Below are 14864 nucleotides of genomic sequence, written 5' to 3'. Positions count from 1 at the left end.
CTTGAGGAGAAGGAATAACAGAATTGCTGGTCAATGGATTCACTGGATGGTGTAAGATACAGCAAATAATAATATGTAATAAAACAGGGTCTCTGGGGGTAGGGTGGGGAAGGGGGAATAAAGGGAAGCTGATATCAAAGAGTTTAAGAAGAAAGAAAATATATTGAAACTGATCGTGGTAGCATTTGTACAATTATGCTTATTTTAATTGAAATATGGATTGTTCCAATATCTGTAAGAGCTCCCAAGCTTCTTTTTTTAAAAGGAAAATATAAAAAATTTAATCTATGCAATTTGAAGTATGGAGTTGTCATTTACTATGATGAGAAAGGCTACAGAAAGAGTAGATTGGGAGATAATTTTAGGAATTTTATTTTGGACATATTACATTTAAATACCTATGAGATTTCTAAGTGGAACTGTTGAAAAGTTAGATATGTAAGTCCTGAATTCAGAGGAGGCATCTGGGATGAAGATACACATGTGAGAATCATTAGCATGGATAGGACATATGGAGAGCCTCCAGAGAAGGTTGCAGATACAAACAGAACACGAGGAATGAGGTCTAAGTGATTAGGAGCAAAAATCAAGGACAATGACAGGGATCAGCCAGTGAGACCATAGGGAAGAAACAAAAGCAACTGGTGTCCTGGAATCCAAACGAAGAATTCCACATTGGAAGAATTTCACTATAGATTAAACTGTGCCAAATAGCACAGGATTTGGAATTGCCTGTTACAGTTATGTGAAAATCATTGGTCACCTTCTGAAAGGCCTGTGTCAGTAGAATCTTGGGGCAAAAACCTAGAGTAAAGAGAGAAATTGAAGCATTTGAAGAAAATGGCAACATGTGAGTTCATGTGCACATAGACATATTAATCTATAGTAAGGATTCTAGAATACTGAAACCAATGATTACTAAAAATACAGGGTTATGGTTTTTACTTTTACCTATTGAATCAGAATCTATGAGACTGGAGCTAGAAAATATATTTGTGGTCATTTTAATATTAATCCAAAAATGAGAAAAATCTTGTGCTTAGAGAGAATTAAAATAAATTAGTAAAACCAAAAATGTCTCCAGAACCCCATTTCACTGGTATATATCAGTGAAATATATCAACCTTTTAATGAAGACTATCACCAGTTCTACACAACTTTCCAAATTATAGGGGCAATGGGAACACTTCTCTGTTCATCTTATGATGCCAACATTCCCCTGCTAGCAAACGAGCAAAGAGTTCAAGAGAACTGAAACAGATAAACAGACCTCATGAACATAAATACAAACACTCTCAGAAATATCCATATACCAATTTCAGCAATATATAAACTGACGAATAGGAAAGTCAGGTGGAGTGCATCAGAGAATGCAAATGCAGTTCAACATTCAGAAATCAATCAATAGAATACATCTGATTAGCAGCCTTAAAGAAAACAGCAGATGATTCGATCAATTAGTGCAGAGCAGCATTTTTTAAAATTCAACAGGCATTCTAGATAAAAATTCTTAATAAAATAGGAACATATAACAATTCCCTTAGCCTGATAAGAGTTATATACAAAAATCTGTAGCTAACATTGTATTTAATGATGCAAACCTAAATGCTTCATCCCAAAAGTTGGGGAAAGGATAAGAATTTCTACTTTAATCAGCCCTAGACAGAAAATATGGCAAAGAAAGGAAGGAGAAATTTTTTTTAAAAAACATAAAAACACAGCAGGAGGCATAAAACCAACCCTTTTCAGAGGTGAAATATTTTTAATGTAAAAATATCTCAAAGAATCTACAAAGGACCTGTTAGAACTGGTGTTTAGCAAAGTTACAGGCCACATGATCAATTAAAAGAATGTATTTTTATGAACTAGTAATAATGAATTGGAATAAAAAATATCAAAATTAGTTCATGTAAAATATCTAAAACAACAAAATAGGAAATAATAATTACGATAATAAACCATGTATAGAGTCTGTATTCTCAGAATTATATAATACTAATTCAATAAATCAATGAAGAGACATCTAATGTTTTAATATCAAAAGTTTCAACCAATAATCATGTCAATTCTCCAAAAATTGACCTATAGAATTAAAACAATACCAATCAAAATTCCAGAAGACTGTTTTCTGGATATGAGTAAGCTCATTATAATATATGTTTGGAAAGGGGAAGGATCCTGAAGAGTCAAAGCAAGTGTGACAAATGAGAATAAAGCAGGAGGAATTATTTCACTTAATTGTAAGACTTCCTACATAGCCAGTGTAATTAAGATGACATGTTGCAGACACAGAGAAAGATATCAAGATCAATAAAGAACCCAGAAACAGAATGCTATAAAAATGACTAATTGATTTTGACAGATGTTGGAAAATATTTAATAGTTAAATAATGGATTGAAATGAAAATGCATAAAAACAGTACTAGGATAATGGGCCATTGAATTAGAAGAAAATAGTAACATCAACAAAAAAGAAGAATCTTGCCCTAAACCTCATACACAGTGCAAAACAACAACTCAAAATGTAGCGGAGAAGTAAATAGAAACTATAAAACTATGAAAATTTTAATAGGAAAAAAATAGGAGAAGTAGCTCATGACACAAGATGTTCTTAGAGATTACAGGCAAATAACAGGGGGGAAATGGTCCAGGCTTGAATCGCGTGCATTGTTCATAGAAAAGGTGAATCACTAGGCTTAGTTCACGGGGTGAGCTACTCTTCTGACAGTAGCCACTGACGTCAGAAATGCCAGCGGCACTCCCCAATAGCAAAGACCCTGAACATACAGATGAAAGGGAACGAGGAGAGAGCATTTCTCCAAAGGAAACAGTCATTTTCCCCAGAGGTATTAAGAAGAAAAATCAATAGAAGCCTAGTGATACCTCTTCATATTTTTTAAAATGTTACATGGTGTTACAACCTATTTCAGAGATTAATAAACAGCGAAATCTTCTCCACTCCTAAATTCATATAATTTTGAGTCTCTACAATTCAACACTTTGATAACCTCTTTGCAATTTTACCATCCAGTAGCCAATTTACTTTGCTTTAATAAGACATATTACCAAAATACTGTACTTTCAAAGCCATAGATGCTCTCGCCCTCTCCCTCATTGCACCATGTTAAATAATGATATACATTTTCAATCTATCTATGGTGGATGTTAGAATATGGCAGCTGTATTTGTTTTGCACGATGTAAAGTGAATGATAACATCTCACAGGCTGATTTATTTCCTTCTTTTCTAGCCGCAATGCTCTTACGGTGCTATTTCAGCTTAAAAATATGGATATTGAAGCCCCAGCTGTTTCAACTCTGGAGACTAGTTCTTCCTAGGAACCAACACGTTACTTAAAATAGAAAGAAAAATACAAGACTACTTTGCAGGGCTACCTAAACCTAATAAACACCCAAAAAGAAAGAAAAACACGTAAATTGGGTTTTTTTAACATTGCAAGATTTCTTTTGGTAGGAACAAAATACGGGCATTCCCATGAAAATAACAAAATCGATTAAAGCAGGGATTCTTATTAGTGTTGTCCTTGTTATTCTCACAGACACAAAAAGACCTCATCCAAAGTTCAATTATATTTGTGGCATAACCAGTAGGTAAAGCAAATTATATATATCAAGCTAAATGTTTAGGATGTGAAGTAACAGACATTTCTTTTTAAAAATTGTTGTGTTTTATGGTTTTTTTAACTTTAAAAGAATATAACAGATTTTATCTCCATTAAGAAAATAATGCATGCAGAGGTTGAAGCAGTGATTTATACTGTGACATAATCTGTTTTTGACACAAAAAGTACTTGTCAAAAATGAGAGACAAAAAAGCAATATGCTAAGTGTTTTCAGGGGAGCAAGGAATAACTGGATTTATCAGTCGATAATACCTCTGACATAAATAATTATTGAAAAGTGACAGCTACATGATGTGATTTAGGTGCTCCAACCTCCTGCAACTAACGAGACCAGAAATATCCATTTTGTGTTTCGGAGTCATTTTGCTGTAACGTAATTGAACTCGTAGTCATTGCAACAAGTGCTATAGTAATTGCATTAGTAATGGGCCAGTCATATCGTGAATAACTTCCTTCATTGAATACTTGTGTTCACTGTGTAGCTGGTGCTCTGACTCAAAATGGGGTTCAATTTGGCAGTAGAGAAGCATAGATTTAATCCTTAATCTTCCATCTGTCTCGTATGAATAATTTTATTTTTCTGAATACAAAAAAGGAAAAGAAAAACCATGAGGTTAAATAATGATATGGAGTGTTAACTGGTCACGATTGACAAAAAAAATGGTGGAAGATTAATTTTGGAAGATGTGATGTAGTTGAGAGTCTGCAGAAAGGCAGTGTACTTTCATAAAAACCAAAGATCAATGTCTGTTTCTTATGGCTCTAGGAAAAAACAATGTCTTCTCAAAATATTTTTCTCAGAAGACACAAACTGCTTTGAGACTTCAAAAACTCACATTTACACATTTTTAACTGTTTCACTCTGGTGCAAACTATGGATTTTCATACTCCAAGTTCATTTTTACATGATAGTGTGAACTAGGAATTCAAAGAGGTGGCTGGTGACTTCTTACTTTTATAAGACCACCCTGCCCACCCAACTACCAACAAAAAACCCCTAGTAGTTTGTTGAATTTATTATCCTAAAGATTTGATTTTATGCTAATATTCTGTCTTCATTTTAGTAAGGGATTTAAGGTACCTCTCTAATGCACTTAATGCTGCTATAGCATGAAGAACAAGTGTAGACAGATATCTGCTCATTGTTGTATAATCACGTGATTCGTTTTGCATGTTCAAAATTGGCTAGATGCTAACTAAACCCAATACCCTCTTGGAGCACAAACTCTAGTTCATTTTCCTTTCTCCCTCAGAGTTAGGAACGATGTGTCTGAGTTCTAGCCAATGTAATACAGAGAATTAAAGGATGCTACCGTCAGGGCCAAATCCCATTCTTTCTGTACCTTCCCTTATGACGGAACAATGTCTGATTGCTAGAGGAAGGAATAGCCAGGATACATGGAGGCCTAGCTGAATCCACAAATACGCTTGAGGAAGTCTGCTCATATGGCGTGCTGCGGAGCAACAAGCTCTTCTTGTATTAAACAAATGTAGAGTGAGAATGTCTCTAATTCACTAGCGTAAAGTCGTGTTAGCTAATACATGCCTCACTCTAAAGGCGAGTTAATGTACTTATTAAGTTTAGCTTGGTCCTCTGGTGATCTACCTGAGAAGAGCTTGCCCTTGTTTCTGCTCCTCGTGGGCGTGAACCTCTCTGCACACACATATGGAATAGACTGGGCCCTAGCTGAGAGTCTGGTGAGGAGCCTGGATTAGAACTGAAAGCAGAGCCATCAGCTGCGCCCGTCTGAAGTCATGTAAACCTGACTGAAACGGAAGATCTGTAAACAAGAAGAGAGCATCCTTGTGCTGAATCGTGACGTTTGGAGGTGGTTTGCCAAATGCAACAATGTAGCAATAGTGGGGTGATACAGAGAATCCTAATGTAGTGTGGTTAAGAGTACAGATTGTGAATGCAACCCGTTTTCTGTCCAATCTCTACCATTCACCGGTTACGTTTTATGGGAGCAAGTTATTTAAGCTATGCTTCAGTCATCTTAATCATAAAATGAGACAATAATAGAATTTATCTCAAAAATCGAATATGTCAAAGTTCCTACAACAGTAGCTAGCACACAGTTACTACGTTACTAGTGTGTTTGATAAATAAAATAAACCAATCAATGTGTTGAGAAAGCACTTCTATCAAGAACGTAACCACGTTATGAAGTTGTCTTATTCGAGCCCGAGAAATGTGTCCAAAGTGTGATTCTTGATTGTTGACAATAAGTGGCCTTGGAGAGAATGTTAAGCACAATTGCAATGTGCATAGGACTCCACAAGCAAGCTAAAATTAGTTTGGAAAATAACTAGAACTGTTATCCCTCTACCTGTAATTTTTGCTTCTTCTTCTTGAGTATAATTAAACCACATTTTTAGGTCTCCCTGGTAAAAAACATGGCCATTTCTACATTGGCTTCTTCGGCCGGTCGGTTCTTGGTGTGGGTTTGGCAAACGTGCTTCCCTGCTGGAGGAGAGCAACTCTAATTAATTTAGGGTTCTTAATGTAGGAGGGTGACTCTGGTAAGGTCAAGGCTAACAATTCTGTTTCAAATCAAATATAACCTCTGCACCAGGAAGGAAGTGTTTCATTCCTGTAATTTCTATTCTATCTTGAGAAAATCACTCAGTAAGCAACTTCAGATCTTAATTCTCCATTACTTACTGAAAAGTTTTGTTTGCCGCTTAGGAAGCAATGTCCAAAACACTTCTCAGAAAAGATGCTTACCCAAAAGAAACTTTAGAATTATGTATGTCCACCCTGCAGCCATGCAGGCAGGGGAAGTTCTCATGATTGAAGGCCAAATGTACCCAATGCAATGATCACTTTGTAAAAAGAAAAAAACAGCAACAAAAAAAAAACACTTTAGAAACTGTGTATAATCTTCCAATCAGATACACTATCACCCAATTTTGTAACTATTACTTAAATATCTACCAATTGTTGAATTTTTATTAAAACTCCATATATAAACACTGTGAATTGTCTCCCCCTTGTCTCAGTTAAGAATCCTCTGTAAATTGACGCCTCTCTCAATAAAAGCTCTTTTCTTTTCATTTCAATCAGACTCTCCCAGTTTTTTCTAAGACACTGTAGTCAAAGCCAGTATAATAAAATGTTTAAGGGTTATGTTTGTTCAATTATTCCTTCAGATGAGTCAAAATCCTGTTTTTTAATTCTGGATTTAAAAACCTAGGTTTTAACAACCTAGGACTTGGACCCTGGCCCAGACACTGGATTTCACTTTTCTCATCAATGACATAGAACCAATAATAGTGCTTAGGAACCCCGATGCTATCATGGTAAAGTAGTCTGATCTCTGCTGCTAACTGAAAGCTCGGTGGTTCAGCCCACCAGAGGCTCCGTAGAAGAAAAGACCAGCTGTTCTGTTCCCATAAAGGTTACAGCCCAGGAGGGTGGCACAGTTTTACTCTCACATGACTCTGTAAGTCAGAATCATCAGTACGCAATAGTATTTAGCTCCAAAAAGTTCTTTCCAGAACTGTTAGCTGCTGTATAGAAAATATTTTCATACAGTATGTAATTTACACTTGTAATTTACTATAAATCGAAACAGATTAATTATTATTAATTTGGGCAAACAATTTTATGATCTATAAGGTCAGTTTTAGCGTACTGTAGTTTGTAACTTCAAAGTATTATTTATGCAAATTCACCAAAAGGTAACCTTCTTTGTTTGATTTAGGCAAAGTGGATTTTTAAAAAAGAGAATGTAAAACCAACAAAAAACAAAACTGTAATATTTCTCTCCTGAAATACCACAAATTTCTTCAGCTTTTATGGTCATATTTTATTGGCATATCATTATAATATAAATCATAAAAAGGATTCTTTTCATTATGTCTATGTTATCTTCTATTTTATTCTTATGTAAATGTCTCTACCTTGTATTTGTTAACAATATTTATGTTATTAATCAAAAGAGCCCTCAAGTCACATTTATTTCAATAGCCAATTAATTTTAAAAGTACTGGGTGTGGATTATTTGAACCAGTAAGCCACAGTGTTTTGATCTTTTACATGAAAATAACTGTAATGCCCCAGCTTGACTGAGAAAAGATATAAAAAGAATGATTGCTATAAATCAGAAAACATTCATGACTTGCTGGAGGTGTAACAACTGTTGATTTAAAGTTTGCATCTTTGATAACATGATGCTGCTGGGAAGATAACATCTTTTTGACAAAGCGGTGAACATAAAAATTACAAGGATTTACTCAATATTTAGATATTTTCTCTGTATCACTTACAGGAATAAACTATTGTATGCACTTACACCAAAATTGAATTATACTATACCTCATCAAGAAATTTTACAATAAATTCAGTATTTCCTTGTTACAGAGGTATACTGCAGATGTGTCACATCACAAATACAAATAACTTAAATAACCCTCAGTTTAGAGAAATGGTCTACTATCGTTATGTACAAGTAGTTTCTACTATTGCAATACAAACACAGAATCTAGCACACACCTGGAGTATTATTCATTCTCTTCTATTATCAGCTGGAAGTCAGTGATTGAAAAATTAGGTGACAAAACAGAAAAGGTATTGCATTGACTGGGGAAGAAAACACATCTCAAAAGTTAAATTTTGAAAATGTATACAAGAGAATAACGTTACCAAGCAGTATGAAATAATAATAGTGTTTTTATGTATCTAAAAGTTGCTGCATTATGTACCTATCCTTCACTGTTGACTCACAAACTAGGAAATTTTATGCTGAAGTTTTGTGTTTCTCATATATCAGTGAAGTGCACACAGAACATCATCAAGGAAGAGCCATAGAATAAAATTCCAATCCTCTATTCAGAGTAAAACTAAGAGGTCAAAAGGGAAATAGAGAGCCCAGGAAAAGAAACTCAATGTTCTGACATTCTGAGAGAGAGATGAACAGTTATATAGAAAAGTGGGGTAAGAAGAAGGTGAGCGCGATGGCAGGATTAGGGATTATGTATAGGAAAACAGCAAATTGAACAGTGCAAGGTTAGCTAATCCACCCTCCAACCTAGAAAGTGATCCTCTGAAACATCTCCCTGGATAACCGTGCTGAGGCATGCTGCTCAAATACTCCTGCAAGACCACTCTGGCAAACACACATTTTGTTGCAAATAGCATCCTTGACTCCTCCATTGTTGGCTATTCAGGTTCTAAATGTTCCAGGAATGTCAGAAGGCTCCAAACAGCAGGCAGTACACTTCTGAAGGCAAAATAGAAAACAAAGTAGATAGTAGTCAAAAAGTAAATAGGTAGCTAAATAGTAATCAATGAAGCCTCGATTCAGACTCAGGTGAGTTATTTCAATCATGCCAATCACCCCAGTTTTGAGAAACTATCACACAGTAATATTGAGAATGACACAAGTAGTGATATAATATGTCTCTTCCCTTAAACGAAACTCATTTTGCTTCCTTTTTTCCTGTGAATTTCACTTAACTTATTAACAGTTTTGCTTTTTATTGAATATTTTAAAAATATTTTTTTCTCTTTACCCAAGACTTTCTTGCAATATCATTGTGCTACATACGCACTCCACTGCCCTACCCAATTGGAATATATTTTAATACTCAAATATATTTTTAATACTCAAATAAAATTATTTGAATTTTATTAAAATTAATACTCAATAATTAAAATTAATACTCAAATAAAATTATTTGAATCCCAAGCCAGGTGCTCAGGAAATTCCAAACCCCAGTTGCCTTACCTCCTAAGAACTAGATTGAGGTTGCCTACATTCCTTCTAGATAACGCTCACCCTGTAGTTTTATCCTGCGTTTCTGCCTTCATTCCTCAAGCTGTGTGTGCAAAAAAAAGTTATTGAAGGTTTCAAAAGAACAGAAAGCAGCTTTAAGTTGAACATCAGACATCATGTTTCATTAAGGGATGTTTTCAACAAATATTTAGTAGGCATCTACCGTGTGCCATCATTGTTCAAAAACCATGGAGAAACGGTAGTAAACACAACAGATGAAACTCCCTGCTTTAATCAAGCTTGCAGTTTCATGAGGGAGACAGATAATAAGCAAAGTACACAAGCAAAATGTATAAATTATAGAATGATAGGTGTTATTAAAAGAGACTCTGTGGAAGAAAACAGATTTATATGAGACAGCGGGAAAGAAGATTGACTGAAGGTATTATTTTGGTAATAGAATCAAGAAAATAAGGGGGGAACCTAGATATATGCTGATAAAGTATGTCTTAGAAATAAGAAAAAAAAGACTTTGATATAGGTGTTCCCCCTTGAACTTGAGCTAGGCCTTCCCCTTGGAAGTTAGTGTTCTGGTAAGGAAGATGATAGGACTATGGTTCTTAATACCTCCTTCCCAGAATTTCTCTCAGGTAGCAGATGAGCAACTCAGAAATTATTTTTATTTCATTAGAAAATAATGGTGGTTCTCTTTATTATAACGGAATATTATAATATTCAAAATTCTGTCTTAGAGTCTAGCTCGGTATAACTGAAAATTATTACATACATACATACACATACACAAAACCAATCTTTGTTACAACACACAAATCCAATTCCAACCTCTGGTTATAAGATCATAGCCAATTAGAGTTGTGTTAGGGCTAGGATGAGGGTGAGGGTTAGGGTTAGGGTTAGGTTAGGGATTAAAACAAGATCATAACCATCTGCCCTCACTTTGACTCTCTAGTTGTACTCCAATTGTCCACCGCCCTTGAACTCTTTAATAGAAGTGGTGCCTCCTAATTCAGAACGATTCCAGCATCTTAATTGTGAACAATGTGTTTACATTGAACCAAATTCAAAACAAAAAAAGAGTGATAAAAATAAAAACACAGAAATAATTCATCTGATGGACTAATGGATCATGTAAACATTCTAAGACCAAAACACGTAGATGGTGCATGTTTGTTGACCACTATCAACTGCTCTGAGCAGCATCACAGTAGGATGTCATGAACATGACGAGTGGAAAATGTGGAACATAATTCAAAAGCATTAAAAAGATCATATTAGATGGCATGGAAACCTGGTCATCCAAGCCAAGACATGAAAATGGAACCAAAAAGATGTCCCATCACCGGCTAAGCAGCATGACACTGCAAAGGAGGCACAAGAGGAATACATAGACCATATCCCAGGCCCTGTCAGCAAGGGCAAGTGGAAGAATAAGGATCAAGTTCTCATCTATTCTTCCAGAGGAGTAAATTTCAGAACAAGATGCTTAATGCAAGATTTAAGAATGGTGATGCCTCGTTCAAAAGCAGATACTAAAATAGATCATAAAGATAAGTTATTCGTGATTAATGAGGCCTACTAAATGAAAAACTAATAAGTGCATCTATTTTGAGGCCAAGAAAAAGCAGCATCTTTATATGTGGCTTTCAAATTCACCTCACGGACCATCTGCTAAATTCCTTGTTCAGAATAATCATACCCTAGCTGAACTCAAGTTGACTGGAAGCTGTTTGCAGGTTTCTCGGCCCCTTTTGTGTCTTGACCCTGTATTGGATGAATCCCACAGGATACTTTGTTAAAAGACTGCTAAATTCAGATCTTCTGGATGCCCCACTGTCGCCCCAGCTGACCTCCTTGTCAGCCCTTTATGAATCATGTGTTTGCTTTCAGCATTGTGGATAATCGGTTATGGGTGCAGAATTTCCAGATTATAGAGGAAGATGCTGCTCTGGTAGAGATAGGGAACGTTTTGTCTTAAACTTTATCCAGATTTTCCAGGGAAGGCTCAGAGCACCAACTTCATAGGAAAACCCTATTCAGTCACCAAACACGCAGCCGTATCAAGAAATCCATCACAGCTGCAAAATACAAAGCACGACAGCAAGGGAGGAGGTGCAGAAACGGAGAAAGAAAGAGCCCACGACTGAGCTGCCCATGGTCCCCTGCAGATGTGCTCAACCCCCAGCCGAGGAAAAGTCCATCAAAATTGAGTGGGTGAAATCAGAGCCCCGGGTGGGATTGAAAACCAGGAAGAAAAAGATCTACAAAAGGCAACGAAAAATGCCACAGAAGATGAGCAGTGGGGGTGCGAAAGGAGTCCAGTTGTTTTGTATTTAATTTACATTCAGAGTGTTAATATTTCCATTATCCAGAGCTGTGTAACTCATGCAATTTTAAAGAAAAAAATGAAATACCAGAATCATTTTGTATGGATTTAATGGTGTCGGTATGTTTCTAAATAAAATGGTATCACAACTCAAAAACAAACAAACAGGTTAACCTCTTGGAAAGATCAGGTGGGATCCCCACGAAAGCTTCAGCTCTGAGTCTGAACAGGGGATATGGGATACATGATGAAATACTGAGGGGATTGGAGTGGATTATTTTAATCATAAGGTGTATGACTCATTGTATGTAAAACTATGACCATCTCTGTAAACCTTCACCTAATTCACAGTAATTTTTAATAAAAAAGTTAAAAATATTCTATTCAGAATATTCAAAAGTAACCCCAAAGCCTTACGTTCTTAGTGGTGACAACATTCCAATCATAATAAACTGGGTTCCTGGAGGTACTGTTTGCATTGTCTAGACATAAAAACAAAGCGAACAGAAAAGCATGGGTCTGGTTTGATGAGACCAAAAGAGTGAAGGGGAGAAGAGATCTCCCGGGCCACGTCTAACTCCCGTTGGGGGCTTTCCGAAGTGTTGTACAGCAGCAGCAGACTGTCATCAGCTGGAAGGTCCTCAAAAGGAATAGGGAGAGGTGTTTTTGGGTAAGGAAAAGATGGTACCCATCCCATGGTGTGCACCACCTCCACAACTTCTTCTAGGCCAGTAGGCTGAAATAGCCGCGTCATTTACATAAGAAGGAAAAGAAGGAAGTGAATAAATGCTGAAAAGAGTCACAACTCTCTGGAATATCAAAGACTCAGATTAGTGCTAGGGGACATCACATTGGTTCCAGCGCATGGAAACATTATGGACAGAAGACGGAAACACTGCCAGGGTCAGGCTGCATTCACAATCACTTCTATGAGTCATCCCAGTGATGCAGCCTCGGTGTGGTGCCAATGCAGGGTCATGAGGCCCTGGCTTCTCAAAGCAGGGTGGGTCATCATGACACGGATGGAGAAAAGGCTTACAGGAGCAAAGCCTTTGGGACTTGGACTTGCTGATGGGCTCTGACCCAAAATGAGAAGGAAGCACCGCAAATGCCATTGGTCATCATCAGAACTTGGAATGCATAGACTACGACGCTAGGAAATTCAGAAGTTGTGAAAAATGAAAGGAAACACATAAAGATTGATGGTCTAGGCTTTAGTGAGCTGAAATGGACTGGTATTAGCCATTTTGAATGAAAAAATCTTATGAATTATGATGCTGGGAATGATAGATTCAAGAGGAATGGTGTCTGATTTATTGTCAAAAAGGACATTTCACTGCTGTTTGTGATAGCATAATATCTATCCAAATGCAAGTTAATAAGTCAATATACTATATATACTTCAGTATAAGCTGACCCGAATATCAGCCGAGGCACCTAATTTTACCACAAAAATGGCATTAAAATGTGCCGAAAAACTCCACTTATACACAAATATTTATGATAATTATTATTCAAATTTATACACCAATCACTAATGCTACTGATGCAGAAATTAAAGATTTCTACCAACTCTTCATTCTGAACTTGGTTAATTATGCAATCAAGATGCATTGATTATTATTGGAAATTGGATCACAAAAGTTAGAAGCCGAGAAGAAGGAACAGTATAGAAATGATGCTAGAGATTGCATTAGAGACTTTTGCAAGACCAATGCAAATATATTTTTTTCAAAGCAAATACCATTGTTCAATATAAAAAGTGACTGTCCACATAGACTTCTCCATATGGAATATGTAGGAAACAAAATTGATTCCATCTGTAAGAAGAAACAAGGAGGAAGCTCAATATTAGCAGGTAAGCCAGACCAGGGAATGACTGTAAAACAGGACATCATTTGTTTATATGTAATTTGACTGTGAAGCAGAAATTAAACAAGTCCACCAGAGCCAAAATAGGACTTGAGTAGATCCCACCTGAGAATATCGCAAGGACAGATTTGATACATTGAACACAACATGAACGATGAGACTTGAGTTGCTGAGACAACATCAAGAACATCATTCATCATCGTGCCTATCTATCTCCTGGAGGGTTTGTGCTCTTTCATTGCACTATTCTTTACCAAGCATGGTGTTCGTTTCCAAAGACTGCTCACCCCTGATGATATAACCAAAGTATGGGAGGTGAAGCCTTGTCACTCGCACATCCAAGGAGTATTCTGACTGGACTTCCTCCAAAAGAGATCCGAGGGTTCTTATAGGACTGCATATTACGCTCAATATGCTTCACCAACACTATAATTCAAAGCCAGGAATTCTGCTCTGAGTTTTCTTCATTGCCTGATTTTCAGCTGGGTATAAATCAATGAAAATATAATGACTTTGTGAGTCAGGAGCACTTTAGTCCTCAAGGTGATTTACTTATTTCGTTTAACATGTAAAGAGGACTTCTGCAGCAGATTTGCGCAAAGCAATATTGTAGTTGACTTCTTGACTACTGCTTCCATGGGTGTTGATTGTGGAGTCAAGTAAAAACATCTTTGTCAACTTCAAAAAAATAAAAGAAAACAACATCATTCATGAAGAAAGCAAAAGATCATTAAAAGCATAGGAAAGAAGAAAAGATCAAAGTGAATGTCAGAAGAGACTCTGAAATTTGCTCTTAATCCTAGAGTAGCTAAAGCAAATGGGGGCGGGGCTTAGAAAGTCAAAGAGTTAAACAGAACATTTCAAATGGCAGATTGAGAAGACAAAGTAAAATATTATAATGAAATATACAAAATGAATAACACATTCAGCATATCTTAAATGGAAAGAACTCAAGAAAAAAAATCAAGCCTCAAGATGAAATTCTAAAAGATTCTATGGCCAAAATATTGAGTGATACAGTCGCTGTACCAAAAAGAACTAGTTGACTCGCAACCATTTCAAGAGGTAGCATATAAACAAGAATCAAAGTTACTAGAGAAAGAAGTTCAAGCTACACTGAGAGCCTTAACCAAAAACAAGGCTCCAGGATAGTCAATAGAATAGCAATTAAAATGTTTCAACAAGCTCACGAAGCATAGAAGCACTCACTGGTCTATGCCAGGAAATTTAGTAAACAGCTACTTGGTCAACTGACTGGAAGAGATCCATATTTGTACCCATTCCA

General features: G+C 36.3%; 1 pseudogene; it reads left to right on the top strand.

Annotated features, from left to right (window-relative positions):
- The window catches only part of LOC142435890 (ribosome biogenesis protein BRX1 homolog pseudogene), a 47409-nt pseudogene extending 35691 nt beyond the window's left edge, over positions 1 to 11718 (top strand).
- Positions 11719 to 14864: the final 3146 nt, after the last annotated feature.

This window comes from Tenrec ecaudatus (genome assembly GCF_050624435.1).
Source record: "Tenrec ecaudatus isolate mTenEca1 chromosome 6 unlocalized genomic scaffold, mTenEca1.hap1 SUPER_6_unloc_1, whole genome shotgun sequence".
Taxonomy (NCBI): Eukaryota; Metazoa; Chordata; class Mammalia; order Afrosoricida; family Tenrecidae; genus Tenrec; species Tenrec ecaudatus.
Note: the sequence above shows the minus strand (reverse complement) of the source record. Positions and strands in the feature narration are given on the sequence as shown.